Source organism: Pseudopodoces humilis, chromosome 9 (genome assembly GCF_049639895.1).
Source record: "Pseudopodoces humilis isolate 2021_Gansu_Grassland_sample_001 chromosome 9, ASM4963989v1, whole genome shotgun sequence".
Taxonomy (NCBI): Eukaryota; Metazoa; Chordata; class Aves; order Passeriformes; family Paridae; genus Pseudopodoces; species Pseudopodoces humilis.
In genome coordinates this window covers 16325696-16352227 of record NC_142208.1, presented here as the reverse complement: position 1 = coordinate 16352227, position 26532 = coordinate 16325696, and the positions used below count along the sequence as shown (strand labels likewise).

The following is a 26532-nucleotide window of genomic DNA, read 5'->3' as shown; positions in this document are numbered from 1 at the left end:
GAGAACATTTTCAAAAGTAATTACGATAACTTATTATGATATTAACAGCATTAATTGGAGTACGTATGGGCTCAAAAGACTGAATTCTCAACAAGTACAGTTAAAGTACCTTCTTCAGTCATACTCACCAGTTTATAGCATAACACCATAATAACAATACTAACATATAGTTTTACTTGTCCTCTTTGTTTTTACTTGCCAACACAAGAATTTCAACCTTCAAATACATCTCTTGGCTATAGACCCCATACAGGCTTCTAAACTTCATTACAGTGCATCCAGTACCTTCCCTCTAAATAGTATTGCTCTAAACTTAGTGTCATTACACAAAATCACAGAATCAGCTAGGTTGGAAAAGACCTTTGAGATCATCAGATCTAACCTATGATGTAACACCTTGCCAACTAGACCATAGCACTGAGTGCCACAGCCAGTCTTCTTAAAGACCTCCAGGGATGGTGACTCCACCACCTAGGCAGCCCATTGCAACGCCCAATCACTCCTTCTGTGAAGAAATTCTTCCTAATGTCTAGCCTAACCCTGCCCTGGCACAGCTTAAGGCCATATCTTCTTGTCCTGTCACTGGTTGCCTGGGAGAAGAGACCAACCTCCATGCGGCTACAGCCTCCTCTCAGGAAGTTGTAGAGAATGATGAGGTCTCCCAAGAGGCCCCTTTTCTCCAGGCTAAATGACCCCAGCTCCCCCACCCACTCCTCACAGGATTTGTGTTCCAGACCCTTTACCAGCCTTTTGCCTTTCTATGGACTCACTCCAGCATCACAACATCCTTCCTAAACTGAGAGGCCCAGAACAGGACACAGCACCCAAAGTGGGGGCTCACCAGTGCCAAGTCTAGGGGAAGACTCACTTCCCAGTCATTCTGGCCACACTATTCCTGATACAGGTCAGGATGCCATTGGCCTTCTTGGCCACATGGGCACATTGCTGGGCCATGTTCAGGCAGCTGTCAACCAGAACCCCCAGGTCCCTTTCTGCTTGGCTGCTGTCCAGCCACTCTGTCCCCAGCCTGTAGCACTGCATGGGGTTCTTGTGGCCAAAGTGCAATACCTGCGACTTTGGTCCTGTTAAACCTTGTATCACTGAATTAGGTCCATCTACCCAGCCTGTCCAGATCCCTCTGCAGAGTCCTCCTACCCTTCAGCAGATCAACACTCCCCTTGAAACTTGGTGTCATTTGCAAATTTGCTAATGGTGGACTCAATCCCCTCATCCAGCTCATCAATGAAGATGTTAAACAGGACTGTGCCCAAAGCTGATCCCTGAGGAACGCCACCAGTGACTGACTGGCCACCAGCTGGATGCAGCACTATTCTTCACCACTCCCTGGGCCTGGCCATCCAGCCAGTTCTTAACCCAGCAAAGGGTCCAAGCCACAGCTGCCAGCTTTTCCAGAAGATGATGTCAAAGGCTCTGCTGAAGTCCAGGTAGACAACATCCAAAGCCTTCCCCTCACCCACCAAGTGGGTCACCTATCCATCAGGTGCATCAACTTAATTTTTAAGACTTATTAAGAATTAGATGTAATATCATTAATACCTTAAGTATTGTAATTTCTATAATTCCTTAAATTGTTTCAGGTAAAACAATTTTCAATACAAATGTACCACAGGAGTACAGCCCACATAATCTAGATTTTACATTTGCAGATTTGACTCTTTACCCCATGCAATGGAAATATAACAATGCCAAGATCTGACACCTTCTTTTGTCCACCTCAGTACAGAGTCAATCATTTGTCACTCATACAAATCCTATAAATTATATGCCAAAATAACGGAGTCCTTACATTCACAATACTAGGATATTCAATGGAGAAATTTTATATTCATATAAACAAGAGATTGGTGAAGAGAAAACTACAGTAATACAGTAATGTAAAGAAATAAGTCAAATTTTTTTTCTCTATAAGAGACTTTTTGGAAGTTTCAGATATGAAATGACATGTGAAACTTTTTCCTAAATCTTTTGACATATAACAGTAGCCACTGATTAGGAGACAATTTAATAAATAAAAGAACTTCAGTGGTCTGATGAAGACAAGACAGATAAAGGTTCATGTTAAGCCAAAGGATGACCTGCTCTCCATTTATTTACATACAGGAAACAGCTCCAACTTCACAGAGGGAGGGTACCATGGCATGAAGAGAAAAATTCATCTTTCCATTGTGTCTGGAGTGACTAGTTTCCAGCAGATGCTTCTAAGGTCATGATTTCTGTTAGAAGCTTCCAAAAAAAATGTGAGAAATTAAAGGGAGAATAATGGTCCAAAACTACATTGGCAAAAATGTTGCTGTCTCCATCCAGAGACACTGAAGTGCATTAGCTTTGAGGTCATAAAATTTCTGCTCTGTTGGAGAAGGAACAGGGCAGGAGACAGTAAATCACTCACTTGAGAAACTCTCCCAGAAAATCTCTTGGGGCCAAAATGACTGAGACTGCCTATTATCACTGTATGGAATGCAATCCCCCTGAAAATATGGTCTGAAGGAAAAATAGCCTGAACTGGACTGCAGAGAACATTTGAAAAGTAATCATTCTGTACAAGGCATAGCTTAAGAGCTGTAAAGATTGTCTAGACAAGTTTGCTTAGGATTTAATACCATCTTCCACTGAAACAAACCTTCACATCTTACATCCTACCTGGCAGCAACTCTCTTAAGCTGGCTGCTCTGGCTCTACCAGCCTGTAGTCCACACAGTCCATTTCCAGAGAACCCTGACTACCCAACTAGGTCACCAACAACTAGCTCTTCCCCTCATCTTCCCGTCTTTTCTGTAAGGAAGCCAAAGGACTCTCTTAGGAGACAACAGCAAACTGTTATTTACTGTCAGAGAGACCATTCCAGCTCATGTTCGTTTCCCCATACATGAACCCAGCTCTGAGGAAACAGCACAGTAGGAACACACACCATGTTCAGGCTGCTGGAGAGGGCTGGGAGTTCTGCACCAGGGACACACTACAGAATGAAGATTATTTTTCTAGTCTTTGAGCATCACAGAAACATAGACTTTTGGTGGTGTTGGATTTGGAGGACAGATGGACTGAACTTTATTCAGTTGTTTTGCAATAGTGTAAACTAAACCAGGTCAGGGGTACTATGATCATTCAACCCCGTTACGGAAAGGACAAACTATGTCCCCCACAAAGGGACAGGGTTTTCAGAAGGGGCTGCAATTCCATCAGTATAATGTGCTTGTATATTACATTTCTGATGGTTGAAGAACAGGGAGTTGTAGGTACATGACCCCTTTATTGACTACTTTCCTAGCACAGCTATGGACAGCAGTGCAGCCACTGACAACTCAAAAAAGTCTGGTAGTCCACACTGAGAAGTACAATGAAAGCTCAAGACATTCAGAGTGCTTGGTACCTGACCTGCTATCTGACCTGGACAGGGTCATAGGAGGGGCATAGGGGGAAGTCAGAGGAATACACATAGTTTATTTCTCTTCTGGCTTCTTTTCTGAATATCCTTCATCTTTTCTCAAATAAAAAAGGGGGGAAAATAAAGTAGGTTACTTGCCACATGTCATCCTTGGAAGGACACACTAATGTCATTACATTTGAACATGATTCTATGCTAATATAATACTTAGATCCCAGCTAATCATCACTTTAAGACAGGCAAAATTGTCAATTTTTCCCATCAGAGACAACAGCTTAGGGACATTAGAGTGCAATTTACAGTTTCCTTGTTACTCTGAGGCTGCCAGAAACTGAAAATTATGGTTACAAAACAGCAGTATTTTTCATTCAAATCCCAGGACATTAATTACATAAATATTACTATATACTGCATTTCAGAGTCTCTCCCCAGCAATCTTTCTAGTCCCTTTTAATAAGGCACAAGCATCATTTTATACCCGTGAAATGGAGAAAACCATGTTCAGATATCACTGTGAGATGTTCCCACACAAACATAAAAGGCATCAACCTCTACATATATCCAGTGAAAAAACTTGGCTTTTATTACAGTTGCATGTTCAATGATATCAGAAAGGATAAAATATTTAATGAGGACAAGGGCAACGGCGCCCCAATCAAGGACTTGTCATCACTTCCAAATAGAAGTTCATGAGCACAAAGCCCATTTTCATTTTAGAGATGCAGGCAAAATAGCACCAGACTCAGCAATGCAAGTGAGAAATAAAACAAAAATTAAGGGAGAAAAGGAGGAAAAAAAATCTCAAAATTTGAAAAAGGAAGGCTGCCACGTAATCATACTTCTACAGTGAGAAAGGAAACACTGCTAGTCTCCTTAAGGAGCTAAGTGTACAGGCTCAAGAGAATGGAGAGTGTTTTTCCTTTTTTCCCCCCCAAGCTTTGTTTTTCATCCAGATTACAGTTCATTAAGATAGAAGAAGGAGCTAAAGAACAGAGGAGCAGAAAGAAGTACATTTTCTCCTCTACAGCCTAATAACTCCTGCCTGGTTTCAATCTTCTGTAACTATTTGGTATCATTACATATTCCCTCCGGAAGTTAGGACAGCTCTAATTTAGTCCATGATAGTGAAAGATACCTTTAAGTGCTATGTCCTTTCTGTCACATCCTAGAGGCCATCAGAAATTTTAACAAACTAAAGCATGGAGGGATTTGACCCAGAGCAGCTATGCCTGCATTCCTATTAACCCTAGTGCCCACAGCCACCAGATGGGACAACCACAAAACTCAGGCACGGTGACAGTGAGAGGACACTAAACATCAATTAAAATACCAATAGCTATCTATCATCACTGTGAGCACTAGAGCACCTTAGGGAAGGGAAAGCTACTGTAGATTAGGCCAGCCACTACACTGCATGTTTCCTGGTTCTGCCATGCTATGTTAAAGCTAAATAAGAAATACAACAATAAAAAAGAGGTTAAGCTTAAAATTTTTTAGTTCAGAAGCTAAGAAAATATAAGCTTTTCCTACTGCGCCCACATGCTCCATTTTTTGACTGAACCAAAGCATATAACAAGTTCCCTATTTTTATAGATGAAGAAACACAGGAACAGAGCTTCTAATTTAGTTACAGTTCATACCACCTCCCAAACCCTTATCATCACACCCACATGGGCACCTGGAGCCAGCCTTCAAATGTAAAGAAGGTGATTCCATTTTACAACATGATCATTTCAATTATAGTTGAAGAGACCATCAAATAAACAGAGACTACTGGCAGCAAGATGATGGAAGGTGCAATGCCACAGGCCATACTTGTCACAAATACAAAGGTAAGTTGGGAGACCCTGTGGTGAAGAGTGGAGTTCAGCTTCCTTAGAATGAAGCTTTCTGAATAACTTGCACAAGTCACTAAAATATATACATAATGAGACACTGAAAAATTCAGTGCAAGACTGATTCTAGAAGGACAACCATATTTCAGCTTGTAATTTTATCTGTCCTGTGGCTCCACACACACTGTAACATGTATGCTCATGTATACAAACTGAACCACCATAACAAGATGAGGAAAGACTTCCAAATCAAGTTGTTTCAGAGGGTTTGGGGTTGAGGTTTTTTCCTTCTTTTTTTTTTTTTTTTTTTTTTTCTCAAACCCATAATACATCCAGTACACTGCTGAACTGATACAACATATTACTTTAAGAACACCTCTGCTGGTGGATGGTTAACATGCACATAAACTTGGGTCTAGGATACAGATGTCAAAAAAAGTGAGTTTAAATGAATTGGAACAGACCTGAAAAACTGGCATTCAGTTGCTATGGTTTGAGAGTACAAGAAACCACTCAGTAGTGTCATAAAGAAGAATTACACAGCACTGTTTTAGGCTCAGTGAAAATTGCTTTCCACTTCTTCTCAAGCTTACACTTCATTACATGATCCTTCAATGAGGCAGATAAAAAAAAGATACTTTAACCACTGATAAAATGTTTCTACACTACAACATTTATTTGAAATGTAAGCTTTTGGGGGCAAAAACTAATTTTACTTTTTTTAGAGCCTGAAAAATGGAGCCTGCAGTCCTGTGTCCTACCAGCACTACTGTAATACGAATAGTGCAATAAAATAATTGTCACCTTTCTTCCTAACCATGAGGTGCCACATCCATCAAATGCAGCTATATGGAAATAGGAGATACAACATCCTTTCATCCCCACCACCGTCTGTAGACACCCAGGCTGCAGTAAAAGACAGTTTATCATTTCACTTTTAGCAGTCATAGAGCAGTTAAGTTAAATGACCTGGGGAAAACAGGTCTTGAGGAAGTCTGTAAGTTACTGAGAAAATTAGCCTCTTTTCCTTTGACTTTGTCTCTACAAAGAAGATATCATGGACTTTAAGATAACAAATAAAGTTAAATACCACTTCCTGACTCTGGATCTTGTTCTTGGCACTACATAAAGAATAATATCCACAGATCTTCACAACAATAGGGCTTTTTTAATTGGTGGTGGTGTTCTTTTTAGAAGCTGTTTTTTTCCATGATGCACACATTTCCCACAGCTCACACTGAGGTATCTGATCAGGTTTTAGACTCTTATCTTACAGTGCCTGTCTCTTGTTAGTGAGTTCATCTCTGGGAATAGTGCTACAAAAAGTGCTGAAAAGAGAAAGACGTTGCAAAGGATCTTGTGTGAAAAGCTATTTTGGTTTAAGCATTTAAAATCCATTCTGATTCTCCAACAAATCATTTTAGTTCATGTTTAATGAAAAAAAAATGCTCAAGGTAGATTATTATAGATTAATTGCTACTGCCAGTGAATCATTTGAGCTCTCAACAGTAAAGCATAATGCCTGTCAAACAAATAAACATAATATTTAGATCACTCAAAGCATGCTATCAAATGGACAGATTGCAACACTGCACGTATCACCTAACCTAGCAGACACACACAGGAGTTATTCTGCTCTCAAGCTGCAATGTCATTTACCAAAATACTTTCTTTGTCTGAGCATCGAATATCTTATTTGTGAAGACTTTGGACTAATTCAAGATCCCTACCAACAAGCAACCTGATGCCAGATACACAGTGAACTGGACTACTTACACCACAGCACAATCTTTTGTTCATACAAAACAGAAACCATCTTGAAGGACACATTCATCTGAGGGCTTAGGCATTAAAGATACACTTGCATATTTCTGATGGTTTGTTTACCCTTCATCCACCTGTACTTGCATCAGATACTACACAATCTTCTAATAATACTTTTAATACTTGGTTCATCTCCTGCCTCCACATGACTCTAGGCAGTAATAAAAGCTGGAATCTATTGTAGCCCCTAAAAACACTGTCTTAAAGACTTAAAGTCTAGGAATCAGTCATCACCGATTTCCATCACAACCCTTTCCATTATATTTGTTTCTTCCCCATTTAGCATGCTCAATAATCTATCACTACTTTGCCTCATAACAGTCACCATAAAAACCCAGTAAACATGGAGCTTCCACATCTAACCATTTCAAAGGTTACTTAATCTAGAATAAACTACAACATTTCCAGAAGCAGGCTTACAATAAATAACCAGACTTTCATTTTCAGTGTGAGAATGGGTCTGAAACTTTTCTTGTACAATATGTTTTCCTACATAGCAAGAGTCTCTGCATAAACAGAAATTAAATATTCACTAACAGTACTTGGTATGCAAGTGAGCAGAAAACAAAACTGCCTATTGTAGCAAAAAAGGAGGCAGATATATTCAAGAACCTGGAATGAAAAACTTCAAAGGGGATATTAATGGACTTCCATTTAATAGCTTACTACAGAGCTTCAGCATTTTCAAGTGACAGCAGCATGGCATTACAACTATGAATACAGTAATATTTTCCCAGTCGTATTTACAGCCTTTGCTAATGACTGCTCAAAAACAGGTGTTTTGCCCTCTCCATGTGGTACATGCTCAGAAGAGTGTTATTGACTTTTTCTACTCAGGATATTCAGAGAGATCCAAGGTATTTGGGAACCCTACTGTTATTAAGTGTCTCACGCCTTTCAGCACCTGTGAAATCCCCAGTAAAATAAACAAGGGAATTTGTCTTGACATTTCAAATTTATCTTTTGAGACAAAATAGCTCTTTGGAATTTGGGGCTTAAATTGTATGACATGGCGTACTTCTCTCAACACCAATGTGCCTAACCAATAGCACTTCATTGTGTTTTGCTACTGATTATCCTCCTTTGCCCTAAAAAAACATACTAGGAATACCATTCTCAGACAAAACACTTTAACTTAGAAATATGAACCTCTGCTGCTTCAGATTAAAAGACTTTGCCCATCAGTTCCAAGAACACAACAAAAACAAAAAGCTGTACCATGTGGTCCGGCCCTGGGGTATATAGAGCTACCTTTTATTACTGAGAGCTACTCTACCATGGCATTGTTGTATGCTAATACAGTTTCCTCTGACTTCTCTACCTTTACCACTTTTAATGAAAAGTGTTCCTCAATATCCAGTAAATTCCAGGTGTATTTCACAATGTAGGAATTTCTAAGAGTTACAGAGAAAAACAAATATTTGACATTTAGAAGTAAATAAAAGAAAAATTCTTCTCAACAGGGTTTCTGAGAAATTGCTTTGCATTAATCTTCAAAGAAGTCTTAAGAGAGAACGAAAAAATGACCACTGTGTGATGCTAGAAGATGTAAGATCCACATAGGCCAACGAAAACATTCCCCTTGGAATTCACTGCTCACTTTAAACAACCTTGTTGATGGTCAATACATGAACCAGAGATAGATCAGTCTCTCTCAAATTTGTTCAGCAGCCTTGAGATACATGGCATTGCTCAGACTGCCCCTTATGTGCCCAACTCTGGTGTTGACTACCGTGCATTTTAGTTCAAGATCACCATAAACACTTTAGACTACCTAAAATTCAAGAAAAGCCTGGCTTCTTACACCACCAATGGAGGAGAGTAAACATAATGTCTATAATGAACACCTATCACTGGTATTTGAACAGAGCCCGAAGTGATATCCCAAGGCGTCATAAGATTCTCAACACACATAATCTGTACAAATTTTATTTCTTATATAAGTGGACATGACACCAAAATCAAGGACAGATGAATTTTAAAGTTACCTGAATTTAACCACATGCTTGAAAGCAAACTTCTCCCTCGAGGAAGAATCTTCTCGATTGACTGTTAAGAACTTAGTACCAATTCTCTGAGATATATAAAATCAATAATCATCATATAACTAAATGTCTCCAAAGTTCTAAATATCAAAATGTCTAAAAATCACACTTCTGCACAGCTGAATTTCTGAAGACCTATTGAGTATTTACAGGACCCAATTCTGCAGCTTCTGAAGTTTTTGCATGCTTTCTCATTTCTCTGCTAGGAGAAAGATGAAGCTGAGCAGTAAGTTTAACGAATAATTTTTAAAAAATTTCAAGAAACTTCATCAGAAACAAACAGAAGTTCCTACAGGACTGTCTACTGAACATGTGCCCAAAAAACAAACTTGCAAGACCCCCAAGGTGAACAAAAGTAATCCAAGGAATGGCCATGTTTTGAGGAGATACTAAGGTTCAAGCTGATGAGATATCAACTATGGATTTCTCTGACAGTTGCTAACATCTCTTGTAATGTAAGTCTTTATTCATATCAATAGAAGAAGTACTATATGGCTCCAGGCTAAGCCCAGCTGGTGCTGAACTGGCACAAGCTACAAATGTATCCTCTATCAGCCTCACATCCACTCCAGCCCAGCACTGAAACACAGGCATACAAACTGGTGACTCACAGCACTTTGAAAAACAAACATCAGTAACAAATTCAAAGCCTTTCACCTCTTCTTCAGTAATTTGAATTCAATTACTAATTTCAAAAGTACTAAAAACTGTTGTGCTTTGGCTATTGTTTTGCCAAGGCCTTGAGGGATGCTTCCAGGCTAGTCCCCAGTATCCAACAGGCAGCTATACAAAGGTATTTAGGCACCTGGAGATACATGAAGTCTCCTAATAAGATCTACAGTGTGAATTAGGATTCTAATTTACTTAGGCAATTCTGAAATCCCATTTAGAGTCTAATGGCTCTTAAGCAAATAAATACCTTGAAAATCTGACTCCAGGTCACTTAGAGTATAAAGATTATAACAATAGATGTCAGCAGTCAGTAGTCTCAACACAAAGGCTGCATGTCTTGTCAGAGGTGCAATTTGCCCTTTAATTCCAGAGACAAATCCCCTGAAAGAAGAATAAAGGACTTTCTGGAATATTTATAGAGGAGACTGGGCAGCCTTATTAGCATAACCATTTGCTGCTTACAGATTCTGAACTTTCAAATGAGTATTGAATGGCATAAAAGACTACTATTTCTAATTATATCTAATATTAATATACCTAAACAGTATTTTACAACATTTCCTCCAAGTTAATAGATCACATCATATCAATTATTACTAGGGAGGATTCTAAACAAACATCAAATGGTGCCTCAAACAGAAAAATACTAAAAATTATTCCTTAAGCATTGAATAGTGCCAAAATATAGACACAGTCAAATATATTGTTTCCTTACCACCCTTTGGGGATCCTTCCCTTTGGGAAGCTGTCCTGGGAGCAAATACCCAGCTGCCATTCCCAGAGTAGTTCTATCCCATCTCCTTACATCAGATTTTTGCAGATCTGCCATAATATAGTCCAAAAGATGAAAGCTTAAAGAAAGGTTTTAGATTGCACTGTAGAAGCAGCAGATCTTCCTTACCCTCCTGTCACTGTGCTCTAACAAGAGAAATTAATGCTTTTTTGAAGACTGAAATGTGAAAGCTGGAATCAGTGTCTGCACTGGTTTAAAAATGGCTTGGTTCTGTTAAAGGCAATGTTGATTAACACCAACTGGGGATGTAATTTTTTTTTTAGTCTCCTCTAGGCACAGAAGGGTTTCATTCTTCAGTAGCTAAACAGAGAATACAGTGATTTCAATATGTGGCTTTTTAAAAAGTGTTTAAAAAACACATATTCCACCCTGCACCTAAAAATTCCTGTTCTTTCCCTGAAAAAATGCAAAGCAGAATTGCAGAACAATGTAGCTCCCTCATTAAATTGGCCAATGCATGTAAACACAAATGAAATCGTGCCTCACTAAAAAATATTTTCTAGCTACTCACTAAAATAGCTTTCAGAGACCAGGTCCATACATGGAATAAAATGGCTTTCTCTGCCTAAGAAAAGAAGTCCTAAGCCAAACTCTCTTCTGGAATGACATTCTAACTATTATAAACAGTTTCAAGGCAAATGTAGAGCAGAGCAGTGTCATTTTATACAATCACAGCAACAACACTGAGATTTATTCTATTCTGAATTAAGCTCTTTATATTGTTTCTACTTAAAAAGGAAAAGTATCAAATACAACAACTCCTACAAATTTATCTTTCACAACAAACATTTTCATATTCTATTTGCAATTTCACCAAACAAAAGCAGGCCCAAGTCAAGTGGCAAAATTTTGGCTGCACTCATCTGAAAACACTGTAAGCTTTGCCCTTTCTGCCACTCAGGCAACTTAAATGCAGGCAGTCCTCCCACTACTTTTCCAATAAACTTTGCAACAATAGCCACAAAAAACTCTTGGAATATATGACTTAGATAAAAAGAGATGTTTTTCAAAATTTTTACTTGAACCCTTCAACTTATAGCAGAAAAGCAGAATCTTTTTACAGAGACAAGAATCCCTTCCAAGTGCTCTGTAATGTTCGGAGCACGGTGGCATGAATCATTAACCCTCACAACTTCCTAGGACACTGTGTACAACCATTCTCATTTTGTCTGGGAACACAGGGGAGGAACAAGAAAAAAAGGCTCAGCAGCAGCACACAGCATTATGACAAAGTGTAAATTTCACCTTTTAGTTCCAGTTGACAAGTCTGAATGTTCGTAAGTAAAGCCTAATGTGGATTTACACAGAAACTGAAGGATAAAAATGTCCATGTGGAAGGTGTTACAAACCCAGCTGAAACACAGCCTTTGGCAGGGCCTGCTCCCTACACCTGACCCCTTCCCAGGACCCAAACACATCTCTCTCCTCATTGTGTCCTGGTGAGGCATCATCAGAAACATTTATCAAAGCATGTTTCAATCCATGATACATGTGTGGGGGCGGAACTGGTGCGACAACCACTCCTCCCCACGTCACACGTGAATTAATGAAGGCGTAAAGTGGTGGGAAGACATCAACAGGAGCGTGGGGTTACAAGGGGTGCCAGCCAGACCAGGCAAGCTGGGGAGAAGCTACTCAGTAACCTGGATCTCTGATGCATCAAAATAATTGCTAGGAGAATGAAAAGCCTGACTGAAAAAGAAATCAGAATAATAGTGACAAAAGAGAAAAATAAGCAGATGGCTTTATGTTAAACTAGGGTAGAAGAGTGTTTAGGGAAAACAGAATGCCTAAGTTTAGCAGGACTGTAGCAAAACCAGCAAGAAAGAGTTGCTAAGCGTTACTTCAGATAAAATTTCAAAATAGCAGCACTGCCAACAAAGAATTACAGAAAGAGGAAATTTTGATTTTAAGCCCATGGATGAGGAAACACAACTGTAATAGTTTAAAGGAGAAATTTCACCCAGAACATTTGGATACAGAAATTGCAATCACAGGTCCTGACCAGCCTGGGTCTCATATACATTTTTATCATTATCATTAGACAACTTTAATGGATGATTTTTGTGCCTCACAACAGCCACTCAGAGCACTACCTGCTTTTTGGACTTGCACTATAGCTCATTAGAGATAAAAGAGGTGCAACAATGAGCTCTGAATTAAGGTTTTTGTGGCACAAGTAATTCTGGGTTTCAAACTGCAGAATTTGGCTAACTTAAAATCTTTATGCAATTTATCTTTATGCAATTAAAGCTGAGTTTACATGACAGCTTTGAAACCAGAGTATGGCTAAACATTCACAAATCAGGGCAGCTGCCTTTCTCAACTCAAGAATTTTGTTTTAATCAATGTTTTGCTTCATTTTTCAGATAACCTCATATATTAGACATTTTGAATATTTTTTTTTCTTTTTTGGTTCAGAGCTTTTAGAAATCCCATTTTAATGCTTCCCTCTGAAACTTCCTTCTGTTGTTTTCCAGAGAAACAATAATCCTGCAATAGGACACCTCAGTATTGTAATGAAAATAACTCTTCATTTTTCCAAGCATGTTAAGAAGGAGGTTGGAAAGGAGACAAGAGTTCATACTTAATCATCTGAAGTACTTCATAAATAATTTTAAGTGCCTGAAAAGCACCAATAACTAATAAATTAATTTAAATCTGAGCCTAAGCTATTCAATTTTTATCTCAATTTTAAAATACTAGATATATATAATCTTAAAGGATGCTCAGATTCTGGGTTCAGACCTTACTCATGAAAGAATAGGAAAACAAAAAAGAACTCCGAGAACACTCACATTACTCAGATACTATTTTGGAGGACAGGAGGGATCAGCTGTAGAGATATCCACATATGAAAGTCACAGAATTTTTGTAGATGTTTTTGTCTGTCATTAAACAATCTCATATTGTCACTGGCCTCTTTACTGGTTGCCATCATGCTGCTTGGCAAAGAAAAAAAAAGACCAGTGTCTAATGTTCCAGACAGAAAGCATGGCAATATATTAAAAAATGCTGAATTTAAATTCTAGTATAGACTGATTAGATTGAAAGACAAGTTAGAGTGAAACGGTGTCAGGTTCAGTGAACCAAGTGTAAAGGTCTTTATGACTACATTGGCATTTCTGCCTCAGTTGCAGGCATCAGTGACTATATTAGATTAGGTCACCTGAGAATTTACATAGAATCACACATTTCTAATGAAAAAAATGGCCCATGTGAGTAATACAGTTCTATATCACCTTAATTACATATTGCAATTACAATTATAGCAGCACTCCTACCGGGATATAATTACTGCGACTGAACTTCACCATGCAGGCATTTTCATGGGAGCTTCATGCAGCACCATCTGAACTTGCATTAGAAAATCTGTGACAAGGATCAGAATGTGAACTTCCCAGGCATAAGATGGGCTTTTGCCACTCTGAGTTGGCTCAGAAATAGAAAGAACAAAATTTAATTTCTATATAGAATAGTCATGGTCCTTGAAGCAGGAGCTAAAAGTAACCGAAGGCATTTTCCCTCAAAGAAAATGGACAGTCACTAATCTGTGGAAAATACACTTCAGTGATCATTCCAAACTCACAATGATGACAGCCCTTAAGGCCAAAAATGACCAACTGAACTAAACTCACAAAATTCTTCTCCTGTTCCTGTGCTTCTTAAAAAAAGAGGGATCTGGAATTCTAAGCTATCTTCAAGTACCCAGAAAGATAGCTTTCTAGTCAGTTACCAGCCTTAACAGTACCCAAAAACATGGTACCCACCAGAGTGTTTCCTTCATGGCATGCTGGTATGATGAGTTTCATGCAGAGAAGGCATTACAGTCCTTTTACATTAACTTTTGTTTTCCCCAATTTAGTGTCAGTGTTAACCAGAACCACAGATCTGAAAGGTTGCACTGGAATAATGAAATGCACCTCTAGTGACAGCAATTTGCTGAAATCCAGCGAACTTCTACTTCTAATCTTGCCTGAACTTAGGCCTGAATAATGTAAACCAGTACAGGAAAAAAGTGTCATCCTCTCATCCATTTCCTAAAGATAGCAGCAACAATGTGAGGAAGAGCTGAAGCTGTAAAGATTCACATTTCCCCTCTTCTATTCTTGCATTCTCCTCAATGTCTTCTCATGGTTCTTCTCTGTCATAAAGCAGCACTTGAGAGACGTGTTCCCCATGGTATTTATATAGGATTTATAAACCATGAGTTGTGCAAAGGAGTAGCTATTTGCATTAAGACTATGCAAGTTTCTTAACTATGGAAACAACATGTGAGTTACCTGTGGCATCACTGATGGCACGGGACTCACGTCATCCGCAGTTCTTCAGCAAGGACAGCAGGCACGTGCTCTTGCTCCAAAAGTACAAATCCCTTAACAAGCAGATAATGATTTTCAATAATCTCCAATAGCTACTCCAAAGGCAGCAGAGGACTCAGCATAATTCTCACAGTTTAAAGTTACCATTTATCCTATGAAGCACTGAGTACCTAGACATACAAATCAACCAAAAACCAGCCCATCACAAAGCACTAGTAGATTACTTCACAATCCCCAAAAACATCTAAGGGAAAATGCTTTCTGTTCTATAAATTAAAGTTTAAGAAAAAATATCTAATTTTTATACTGCTCAAAGCTTCTCAGGGAACCAATCAATTAAATTGGCTAGCTATGTTGAGGTAATTGATAAACAGTGCCCAGAAGACATTACAAACCCACAAACATAGTATGAACCAAATTCATGGAGTTAAGCAACACAGAAGCAGGAGTCTAGAGTTTGTTTTCTGTCTGGAACTGAAGGACAGGGTGTGACTTTATGAATTACCTTATTTCCTAGACAGGAGGACAATCCTGGCCTGTATTGCCAGACAGATTCCACTTAGCAGCATTCTCAGCCCTTCCCTCTGCTTCAGCCCTGTGCATCTGCATCACCCCCAGTTACACACTCATATAAACACTAATCCTTTATCAAAGTCAGGTTTTACACAGCGAGACACACTGGCTTGACTAACACCTGATAAAAACCAAAATCCTCTGGCAGAAAGAAATGGAATAATTCACTAAAAGCAGAGAAATTACTAATCATCAATAACAGCAAAAAAAGATGTTTTCCAAACTCCTCCATGTTCTGTGGAACAGAAATTATGAAGATATCTGTACAACTGGTGAGGGGATAAAAAGTTGCAACTCAGAGATTTTTTTACTTGCAGGAAACAGTTGCCTGGCCAACTTTATACAAAAATATGTGTTCAACAAATTAGTCAATATTTACTACCATAAATTCTATCTTGCTTATCAGTCTAATATATATATAACACAGACTTCCAAGGTAAAATCCATAAAATATGACCTTTTCAGTTCTGTGCCCTCTTTTTTTTTTTTTTAATCCATAAAGGCCTGAAAACTTTAAAATGGGAGGGAGAGGTGTTCAGATTTTCTTTTTTTTTTACCACTTGCTCATTTAATTTAAAATATCACTTTTCTTATTCTGCAGTCTGCTTAGATGTCTTAGACAGAGACTTAAAGCTCCTTCAGCCATCTATCTGAGCAAGCTGTTACATTCTGGCAAACAGCAACTTTTCTCCCAAATATTTATTCAGGTGTTCAAAAGCTTGGAGATTTTATTTGTTTGTTTTAAACTTTTAAGCAATCCAAATTAAAATATTTCTTCCCTGGACAGTTAGTCAGCTTCTATTCATATAATAACCCTGAGATAATTCTACCAGATCATCAATAATGCATATACTCTGGAAGAAATTATTTTTTTAAAAAAGGGAAATAAAAGGAAATGGACATGCTTTTCTCTAGAAGAAACCCAGAGGAACAAACAAAAAAAGTGAGCCTTTGGGCCTTTCTTATCTAAAACAGGAAAAAAAACCCATAATAAATCACAAGCGCACTTTTTATCTCACATAGATTACTTAATGATAGCTTGCAGAAGTCCCCAGAAAAACATTAAATATTTCATACATTTAGTGCATCCTAAATATCAGGGAGTTATAGAAATTAACAACCCTCTGGTAGTGGACAACCACCTAGCATGCAGCTAGCTACTCTGCAGGTATATCACACACACAATTTTTAGATCCAAAATTATATTTTCTTATTAAAGTGGCAGAAAGGGAAGTTGTACTGAGATTTACATAATAAACAGAACTTCTTTGGATTAAGAAAAATAAAATCTAAGAAGGATTTCTAAGATAAAGGCAGAAAAACAGTTGCTCATAAGAGTCCAGCTGAGAGGAGTTCATGTGCTGAATATCTTCTTCCTTTAGCTAACTGTATTTGTTTTCTGTTTCCTTGTGCTCCTTTGTGCTTCCAGCTTTCCTAATTTGGACATCCAAAACTTAAGCAAGGACTAATCATGTAGATGCTTTCTATAGTAAATGAAGTTGGATAATTAATGGTTCAGTAACTAGAGAAGACTACGATGAAATAAGAAAGCCGCACAATTGATCATTCTGCTGTTCCTTACCCATGCCCTCTTATTCTGGCTGGGTCAGCACAGAGCACAAGGGTCTCCTGGTCCACACTCGGGAGCTCAAGGCTCAAGAGCCCAACACCCAGCAGGGAGACTGGCCACCTTATTTTTATAGCTGCAGTGAACTTTGTGCACAGTCCCTCTTTCACCATAAGCCCTCATCTGTGACATGTGCTAGGCCAGCTGTCACAACAAAAGCTAATTCTTCCATGTCCGTGTCCCTGATTGATTTGGATTTGGCCTTTACAAAAAAAAAGAAAAAAGAACTAGATGCAAAATGATGGACCCAAATACTCTCTATTTTCACTGGCTGGTCAACCTTAATAATGTTAAAAAAAAGGAGTAAACTTACATAAGTATTTTAAGAGGCCTTGAACATGTGATTCACACTCACAGATGTGAATAAGGTGGAATACTGAGTGAATTCAGCATCATCCAGTCTGAAATTCACGCAACAGTGGTTCTTCTGTAGGAAGCATCAGGGACCCTGGGAAGATCCACGGCACTTGTTAACTTTACCTTCACATATGAAGTGAGTGCCTGAGGTATAGAATGGTTGGGGAAAGTGACAATCTTATTTTAGTTATTTTAATGCTGGGGTACACAGTGAATTGAATTGTGTGATTAGTGATTGAATAGCTGCTCCTCTATTACATGGTCCATCTGGCTCAGTCTCCCTGCGCTATCACTGTTGTGTGAGCATAAACAACAGTCTTCTACTCTTGATCATACCAGGACACTTTCTATGTGTGTTCTCTGTTGCATACAACTAAAAAAGAAATTTTTCTCACCCACACTCTGATCTGGCCTTAGGTTAGGCTCCAAATACTCGAGCTATGCTTTGGGTTCAGGTTGCGGCATCAGCACTGTATCCAGCTGGGTTACAATGCAGCTCCTCAAGTCAGTGTGTCTTACAGCACGCAGTACACACAGAACTGCTTAACGGAAACAGAACACCTCAGTGGGAAATTACAGCTTTTACAGGAACATATGGTCCACAACCACTCAGTGTCTAGAAAAGTGTTTATCTCAACATTTCATAGAGGGCAAAGCAAAATAGGAAGATAACATACACTGCTTCTGAAAATCTTGTCACTAGCAGATTTGCACAAAGCACTGACCAAACAAAAGGAAATGTAGAAAGCTCCAGCATTTAGAGTGGAAGCTCATGAAAGGGAAGGTAATTAAATCAACTCCAGCAATGACTTTTTTTCCCCCAAAGATAGTGTCTCACAGTTCTATTGTACTTTTCACTCACAGTGACTCAAAAGTCACTCCCATAGACCACATATGGTGAAAGTTCCCATACTCACTACAGGGAGCACAGATGCTTCTGGGGTAGAATACAACAGATGCTTAAAACTGTGACTCTGGCATATCCACAATTAGTGGATGTTGCCAGAGTTAATGTCTCTCTATATTTACAAAATGCCATGTAAAGACAACCACATCTCTTGCTCACATCAAAACAATTACTTGCTATGGATGGTACCACAATCAGTATGCACCTAGCAGGGACTGCCTTGCACTGAGCCATCAGCATTGCTTCCCATAGAATCTATGTTTTCATGTAAGTTCACTTATTAGATGTGGGCAGAATATCCCTCTACTGTCCCAAAATCATCTTGGACATTAGCACAAATAAACCAGGGTTCCTACTGTACAGTAGAAGGCTACCCTAACTGGGCTGGATCCTTCAGCCACATCAGAGAGGACAGAGTGGAAGCATAAAAGAACATTGTGTAATTTACGTGTCACCCTGCACTATATCAGTAACAGAGCTGGAAATAGAAACCTCCCCTCTTAGACACCACATCAAGAGGCGTGACAGGTGCTTCAGAGAGCCCTGTACCGAAGCATGTGTCAACTAGAACATGGGCATAACATCGCAGGGAGGCAAGGATGGGTGCTGAGACAGGCTCAGTTAAGCTTGCTGTTGAACACTTTCTACTGTATCTAGCCTGTATTCAGTCACCAGCTTGCAGAAGGTGAATTTTTATCACCTGTACCTATGCATGTATGTGATGACAGGAGGAGGTAACATGACACTGACTCAATTCTAATAGAGCTTTAATAATGAAAAGCAGTGATCCCAATGCTCTTTATTGAAGCAAAATGGTCTTCATTTCAATGGTAGCCTTTCCAAATACAAAATCAGTTGCATTCTCAGACTTGGCCTTAGTTTATTAAGCCATTAGAAACAGAATTAATTAATTAAATCTGAATTATACAGGACAGACCACGGCTTGGCAAAATGCCATGTAAAACAGACTTTTCACAGGATTAAGCTCTGTCTGAGGAGCTAACTGTCAACCAAAGGCTAGTTCAGTATGGAGTCACCCAAGACAAGATCTGTGATATCCAGCAGATCAAGTAGCAAGGATTTCTTGTCACTCAATGCTACGAGGCACAGACTTTGGGGTGTCCTTGTACTCAGGACTCACAAATTAATTCTGTTGCCAGGTGACTGAATTCTTACTGTAGTTGATGTGCCAGAGAAGCAACATAATATTTTTGAAGGTCATGTGTCTATATACAATTATTATGGTTGATTTTTTTTTTAATTCAACAGTAGATTTCATTTCAAAAAGCTTCACCAAATTGACTTATATGAGTGCATAATCTGGATGGGATCCAATTGCTGAGCACTGAGCTAGTATCCACTAACAATGATTTTGCTTTAGCTTGTGTAGCAGGCAATGTACTAGAGCACATGGATCTTAAAGCCTGTAATCAGCCTGAAATTCCTATAGACTTCTCCAGTCTTCAGAAAGGTGGAAGACCTTGTGGTCATTGTGATGTTACTGTACTGAAAAATACTAGCAGAGGCATAAAACTTATGATAGGCATGAAATCATTCATCATAAAATTTTAGTTTTCCTGTAAAAGAAATGAAACTACCTATGAAATATCTATCATGTATCTTACCCAAAGGCTTGTAAACTTTCATAACAGAACAAGGAGATATCATGAACTAGTCACAGGATTTCACAGGGCTGAACTACAAGCCTTTATAAATACCAGACTATGTAAATTAGATTATATTGTTTTTAAAAACAAAAAACAAATAACAAACAACACAACACAGTACTTCATCTAAAAAGGCAGCAAGACATTGAAAAAGGAAGAGAAATGTCACATTCAATAAAAAGAAAACTTACACAGCTCCAGTGACAACAACAAGTAAATTAAAATGTTCATTTAAACATATTATGATTGGGGAATTTTCTGTGTTGGAAGAGCAAGATAGAGATGCCCACATTATCTTTTCTTACTGGACTGTCAGCTGGTAGTATCTGTGGCACTCTCCAGAGTTCCTCTATCAACTCTCTTTGAGGAATCTATACAAGCCCTAGAGCCACAGGGAGCACTGAACCACCCATGACTGGACCTTCCCCTTGGGCTGACCTCTGGAAATTGCAAACATCTTTTCTTTACAACAGGGAATTTCTGCAGTGGTGGACAGAATTACAGGCTAAACAATGTGGTGTTCAAGAGGTGTTTTTGTCATCTGCTGTGAAACATGTCAACGGTGGTATGGCAGTAATAGGCTATACCATCTACTGAGCTTCAAATGTTGCTCAAAGGCAACTACCATGCCACTGCAGCATTTCCACAGTCTCTCTCACTCTCTGTTAATTCCAGACCAACGCACTGAAATTTAAAAATCAAAAGAGAGAAATTATTTAACATCCTATTCTGACAACTCAGCCCAAAATCCTTACGGATGAATGTAGCTGATTGAAGGCAATGAGATTGTTTCATCAAGTCCAGTAAGTTTGGATCAGATGTTAAATCCCTTGCGCTGGTAAAGGCTAGAACACAACTAACAGTTACAGCTTGATGAAGCACGAGTCACAAAATACCACAGCTCACACAGTGTCTGGGCCCTAGTGAGTGCAGTATCAGCAGCAGAACATTTGTTCAGATCAACACAATGAGCACATGCCTGACATGATGGTTTTCACTGGGCACAAATAACGCACATCTGAGTGCGCTCATAGCTTGTTTGTTCTAGTAAAAAACAATGCAAGACAGCAAGAAAGAACAAAAGTGAAGGCTGTGAGATGGCAAAGGGTTGTTGTTGTTGTTTTGTTCTCTTTTTAATGAGGCCTCACAACATAGCAGGTGATTCTCCAGATGCTGTCTCCCAATCTTACAAATGCACATATTAGGACTCTGTAAATCCCCCATCCTGAAGGGAGAAGCTGAAGGAGATGAGGTGAGATACTGAGGTACTTTTACTCCTGCAGCAAACTGATTGCAAAACAAGAGACTTGGATTCTTTTTAATCAAAATTCCACCCAAAGAGAAACAGCCACACAAAATACGTGCATTGAGGAAAAAGACTTATTGGCAGGAGTACCATGAGCTAAAGCCAGCTGTAGGGAGAAGGAACACCTCTGCCTCATTCATTTCCTGCACTGAACAGAGTGATTTTATGTGGAACGTCTGACTACTCTAAGCCTATCCCACTTTCCGCCCTTCAGAGCTAAGTAACGCTATTCCCTTCTGTCCCTCCATGGCTGCTAACCCAAGGATCCCCACCTAGTTTACCTGCTTGACAAACCCTTTCTCTTAGAGTTCTTACTGTTTGGTTTTAGCACCCATACAGATACCAACTAGTGTTTTTTATAAAAGATCACAACAATCATGTAAAGATATATCACATCTCTCAGCTAATTAGAAATAAAACATGAGTGACATGATTTAAGTCTAATAATTACTTGTTCAAAACCATGAACACAAAGACTGTCAAATGGCTAGTCATTTACCCTATGCATATTCATTTGTTATACAATGGGGTGCAGTGACCCAGAAATTGTAATAGGAAATGGTCTCTGAGAGCTTTGTTTCCCTTTTTTAAGTATAAATAACTTTTAAGAAAACAAGCACAGTCTTGTGATTAAAACATAGATATTTTTAGAGCAGTGTTCTAGAGACCACGTAGCAAACTAAAGCAATAAATACATATTTTAAGAACATTTTTATTAAAAGCTCACTGTTAATAAGTATACCCAGGCTTGAAGATCTGTTCTGTCACGAGTATGTCATACATCCAGTAAGACAGCAATCTCTCTATGAAGCAGTTGTGAAGTTTCTTTTCTTTTCAAGCACTTTCAGGCATTTTTTAATGGATAATATATCTCACAATTGAATAAGCAGTGTATTACTTATGAAAGTCCTTACAAAGGAAGTCTCGCAAAACTGTGTGAACTGCTAGGAAAAAGAGATTGGAATGTCAGTAAGGTTTTTTCTGCTAGCTTTTTCTGCTACTTCATATCTGTCTGAGGCAGAAAAGAACTCACTACCAAATATGCAAACTCGCCAGTAATACCAGATCACAGAACAAAGCCAAACTACTAAGGAAAATGCAGAGCCCTCCAGACCCCATCTCATTCCTCATGCAAGAGTCCATGTCAACAGCACTATGCCCCACTTCCTTCTCGTCCTTCTCTCAGTCCTCCGTTTCCCAGTCTTTTTATTTCCTTAGACCAAAAGCATTCTGGGTTGATGATGTCTCTGGTGTATTTGCACAAGCCTGTTCTTACGAGGACTTTGACCTTAGCTGGTGCCAGCGCTCTTTGAACCCAATCAGTAAAATAGAAAAAAAGGTCCAGAACAATAATACATTGTTTGTGTGCACATATGTGTACTGCCATACATCTAACTAAGCACCACTTTTAGGAGAACCACAACACAATTTGTACAGGTCTTTGAAACATCTAGATGTTAGAAATAGCAAGTAAAATATTTTCTTGCCTTTCTCAAGATATTAAATTCAAATCCAAGTGTCTTCAGTGTCTGAGGAAATGTGATTTCCAGATTTGGAGTCACTGATTCTATGATTTTTTATACACTTGTATAGCTGGCCTTAAAGACTCACAACTTGCAGATATGCTAAGAGATGGTGCCTAATAACATGGCAAGGTAGGACACAAACCAAGTGTTCTTCATGATTGTGCATCCATCCCAGTCTTACAACAGTACTGTTGCTTGGCACATCCTACCTTCTAAAAGGCAAACTTTCTGCCACATGGATTTGCATTTATTGTACATTCCTATATCATCTTACATGAGGGGAGCATACATCTGCTGGACATATAAGTTCTCAAAAAATAAACAATTATTTGGTTACTTACCCAACTAAAAGATTTGTAGAGGTATAGGAGAGAGAGAAGAAACTGAAGCAAAGATACAGTGAGGAAATTAATATTTACACAACCTTCACACTTGTTAATCTTTTATAGGAATTGATATAAATTCTTAGCACATATTGTAGTAAGGTTTTCCTCTGATAGTGCAATCTCTTTGAAGAAAAGTATCAATAGATAAAAAAAAAATTAAAACATGTAAAATATTTAGTGGGTTATTTTAATAATTAATCAGCCATTTAAAAGCTTTCAGTCTAGTTGTACTGACAGCACAAACAGACGTTCAAGACAAGAAACAAAACTAAGTATCTAGTCACCTATTAAAATGTGTAATAAGAGTAGTATTTCTAGCTCTTCAAATGTCACACTGCATCAAGAGAAACTGTGATACTTAAAGATTTTTTCTGGAAGCTGCAACTCTGGGGCATATATAGCTTTTAATTGCCCCCCAACATGTTTATGTATGTGATATATTCTTTTCCAGTCTTGCAGACTTGTTCTCAACAGGTTTATGAGAAGATATCTTCTTGAAACATATTGTACTGGCACAGGGCAGTGAGCAGAAATTCATTGCAATGTTTTTTGCAACAAAAGACTTGACTGACAATTCTAAGTTGATACATTGAATACCATGTGCCATATATCTCTCACACTACATGAAGGAGGAATCTTCACACAAAGATCTTCTCTAAGGCTTCTGAAGGCAGAGATTGTATCCTCACAACTGTGTGGAGTACTGAATTCATTTACTTCTCAAAGGAACCTCAGGATGAGCATTCAGTGGCTCTGCTGGTATTCCCAGAGAAAACTTAGACACAGCACTGTGAGGAGACTCCCCACTCATACAGCCTCTAGTCAAGTATTCTACCTTTGCAGTAACAATTTCAGATGGGCAAGATGAGGTGGGAATCATCTGAAAATAGTCCACAGTCTCACAATATCTGCTGCAAGGACTCATGGCCTTTTTAGGCAGCCTCAACTCACACACTTAGTTCCGACTTTTTGCTAGGAACAGTATGAAGTCAGACCCCAGGTGCCAGTGCATTACCCAGCATCTAGGACCTTGGTCATCCTCCAAGGCACAACGTAGACACCAACAGGTCACATTAATCTCTCTGGGGTCTTCTCCCCTGCCAAGCACTGGCTTGTCTGCCTCCTGTCATGACCATACAAAACTCAATTTGGAGTTAAGCAAAAGACTGCCAACCACACTTTAATATCCAACAAGTGTCTGCGGAGCTCAGTGCTGTATGACTGGCAACTCTCTCAATACAGCTTATAATTTGTGACTTGCTTGTCCCCAAAACAGAAGAATGGTTTTCCATGAGGATTCAGGGTACTTCACATGCAAATAAATTTCAGCCAAGTTTTCAAGAAAATAACTGTGTGTAAAACCAACACTTCATTCCATAAAATTCTACAAAATCGGCCAACAGAAGGAAGTTACAAGTACCACCACTGCAAAGACATGTCTTACTTGAACAAAGAGTTTTTCCCAGTATTTAAAGAACTCGAAGCACATCACAAGAGAATAGACAGAGTAGGAAACAGACCTAGTTTAATCCTGTACTCTTTCTCGCATAAGTAACACCAATGACAAAAGGATAAATATCTATAAATTCACCTAGATTGTTTTTGTAATGATATCTTTATCTACCATGAATGCTGTACAAATTTCAGAAGAATTGATATGAGTATTTTTAAGACAACACCAAGCTATAACTCCAGATTATGTCAAACAAGATTCTGTGCTGATGCAGGGCTCATTGCTTTTTCTTAGCTCTTCTAAACTGTGGGCTTGATCTAACTGAGGGCAAACACTACCTCACATGTCATTACTGCTATTGATATAGCTGGACAAAAGTCTAAGTACACCATCCCTAAATCTGGCCTTTCTCTCTTAGGGCCTCACACAACTAATTCACCCTGCCTAACTCAAAAAAAAAAACATGCCTGTGATTATAAAATGGCATTTGACTGCAAGGACCACTAGACTTGGCTTTCCCAGCATCACTGGTGTGTCTCTTGTAATGGCAACACTGGAGACTGGTCACAGACTCACAAAGCTTATAATAACAATTCATCAACCACTACTTCTGACTCTTAAATTATAGGATAAATACAGACATAGAAAAAAAGGGAAATGAACTCATATTCTGGTATCAATCTCCTTTTCTAACTGTCATCTTCATTCTAACTATGTTCATTCTGCTCTAAGAAAAATATCATTTCTGTTCCTTATGTGAATGAGGGTTGCAGTGTTTATTCAAGACCAGAATAGCTTTCTTATATCAATATTGTTATTATATACAAATAATTGATTCTTTGAAAGATCATTATAGCTACAAATCAATTCTGTAGACAAACTACATTTTCCTGCATGCTGCCATTTCCTTTTTACCCATTTTGATGGAGGCATTGAAAACCCCCAGCTGTTACAGTACCAAATACTCTTCTCTTAGTTCTCAGTGTAAGAGGAAGTAGAATTATTTCAGAAGTTTTCCTAGCAAAGAATAATTTTAGCAACAGTTTGCTTTCTAAGATAAGGTCATTCACTTCAAAGTTTTTATTGTTTATGAAGAAGGCAAACATCAATAAACTGTTACAAGACTGGCTATGGATATAAAAGATAATTTTTTTTAGAAATCACTCTACCTCTCCACATCTCATTTCCTTCAACTGGAAAGTGATTGCAGAGTTGCCTGCTATGCTGGCATTTGTAGATAAGAAACAGATTTAGTGCTACACTCTCATTCTGTAGTTAGACAGACTTAACAGAGGATATGGCACAAACTTGCCCAAAAATCAATCCAGATTATCTCCTCTTACTCTGAATAGGCAAGAAACCCAAATATCCAGACTTACGCTGTACACATTAGATAGATGTCAAGATGTAAAGGAAGTGAGAAAGAGTAAAATACCAACTGACATACGGGCATTCACACACCCAAATTCCAATACAAAGTGTCTGATCTGAGAAGTGTCTGATCACAAACCAGTTTTTCTACCTCATTATTCTCATCTAATACTATTTGTTTTCCTAAACACATTCCAAAGAACAGTGTTATGATGCAAGAATACAAAATTACTTAATCATGCTTCATTATATCTTAGTGAAACCATGAAAAAGGATATACAGAAGTGCTATTTCTTCCAGTATTTAAATAGTATTTCTCTCTGTGACGGCATGTAGTGTCTCTTTTAGCAACCTTAATGAGAGTGAGGCATGACTGTATCTAGTTGGCAGAGCTATCACAGTGTCTGACCACCACTGCCCAAGCAGTTTGGCATGGATCGATTTTCAAGCAGAAAGAATTCA

At 38.6% G+C, this 26532-nt stretch overlaps 1 protein-coding gene across 10 annotated transcripts in view; it reads right to left on the bottom strand.

Moving 5' to 3' along the window:
* SORBS1 (sorbin and SH3 domain containing 1) overlaps nt 1-26532 on the bottom strand; it is a 164655-nt gene that overhangs the window by 134471 nt on the left and 3652 nt on the right. Inside the window, exon 1 of one of the 10 annotated variants that reach the window (XM_088059994.1) lies at nt 14859-14895. The exons of the other annotated variants lie outside the window; for them this stretch is intronic. The gene's annotated coding sequence lies outside the window, so the exon portion shown is untranslated. Of the gene's footprint in view, nt 1-14858; nt 14896-26532 lie in introns of those variants that run through there. 10 annotated transcript variants of the gene reach the window in all.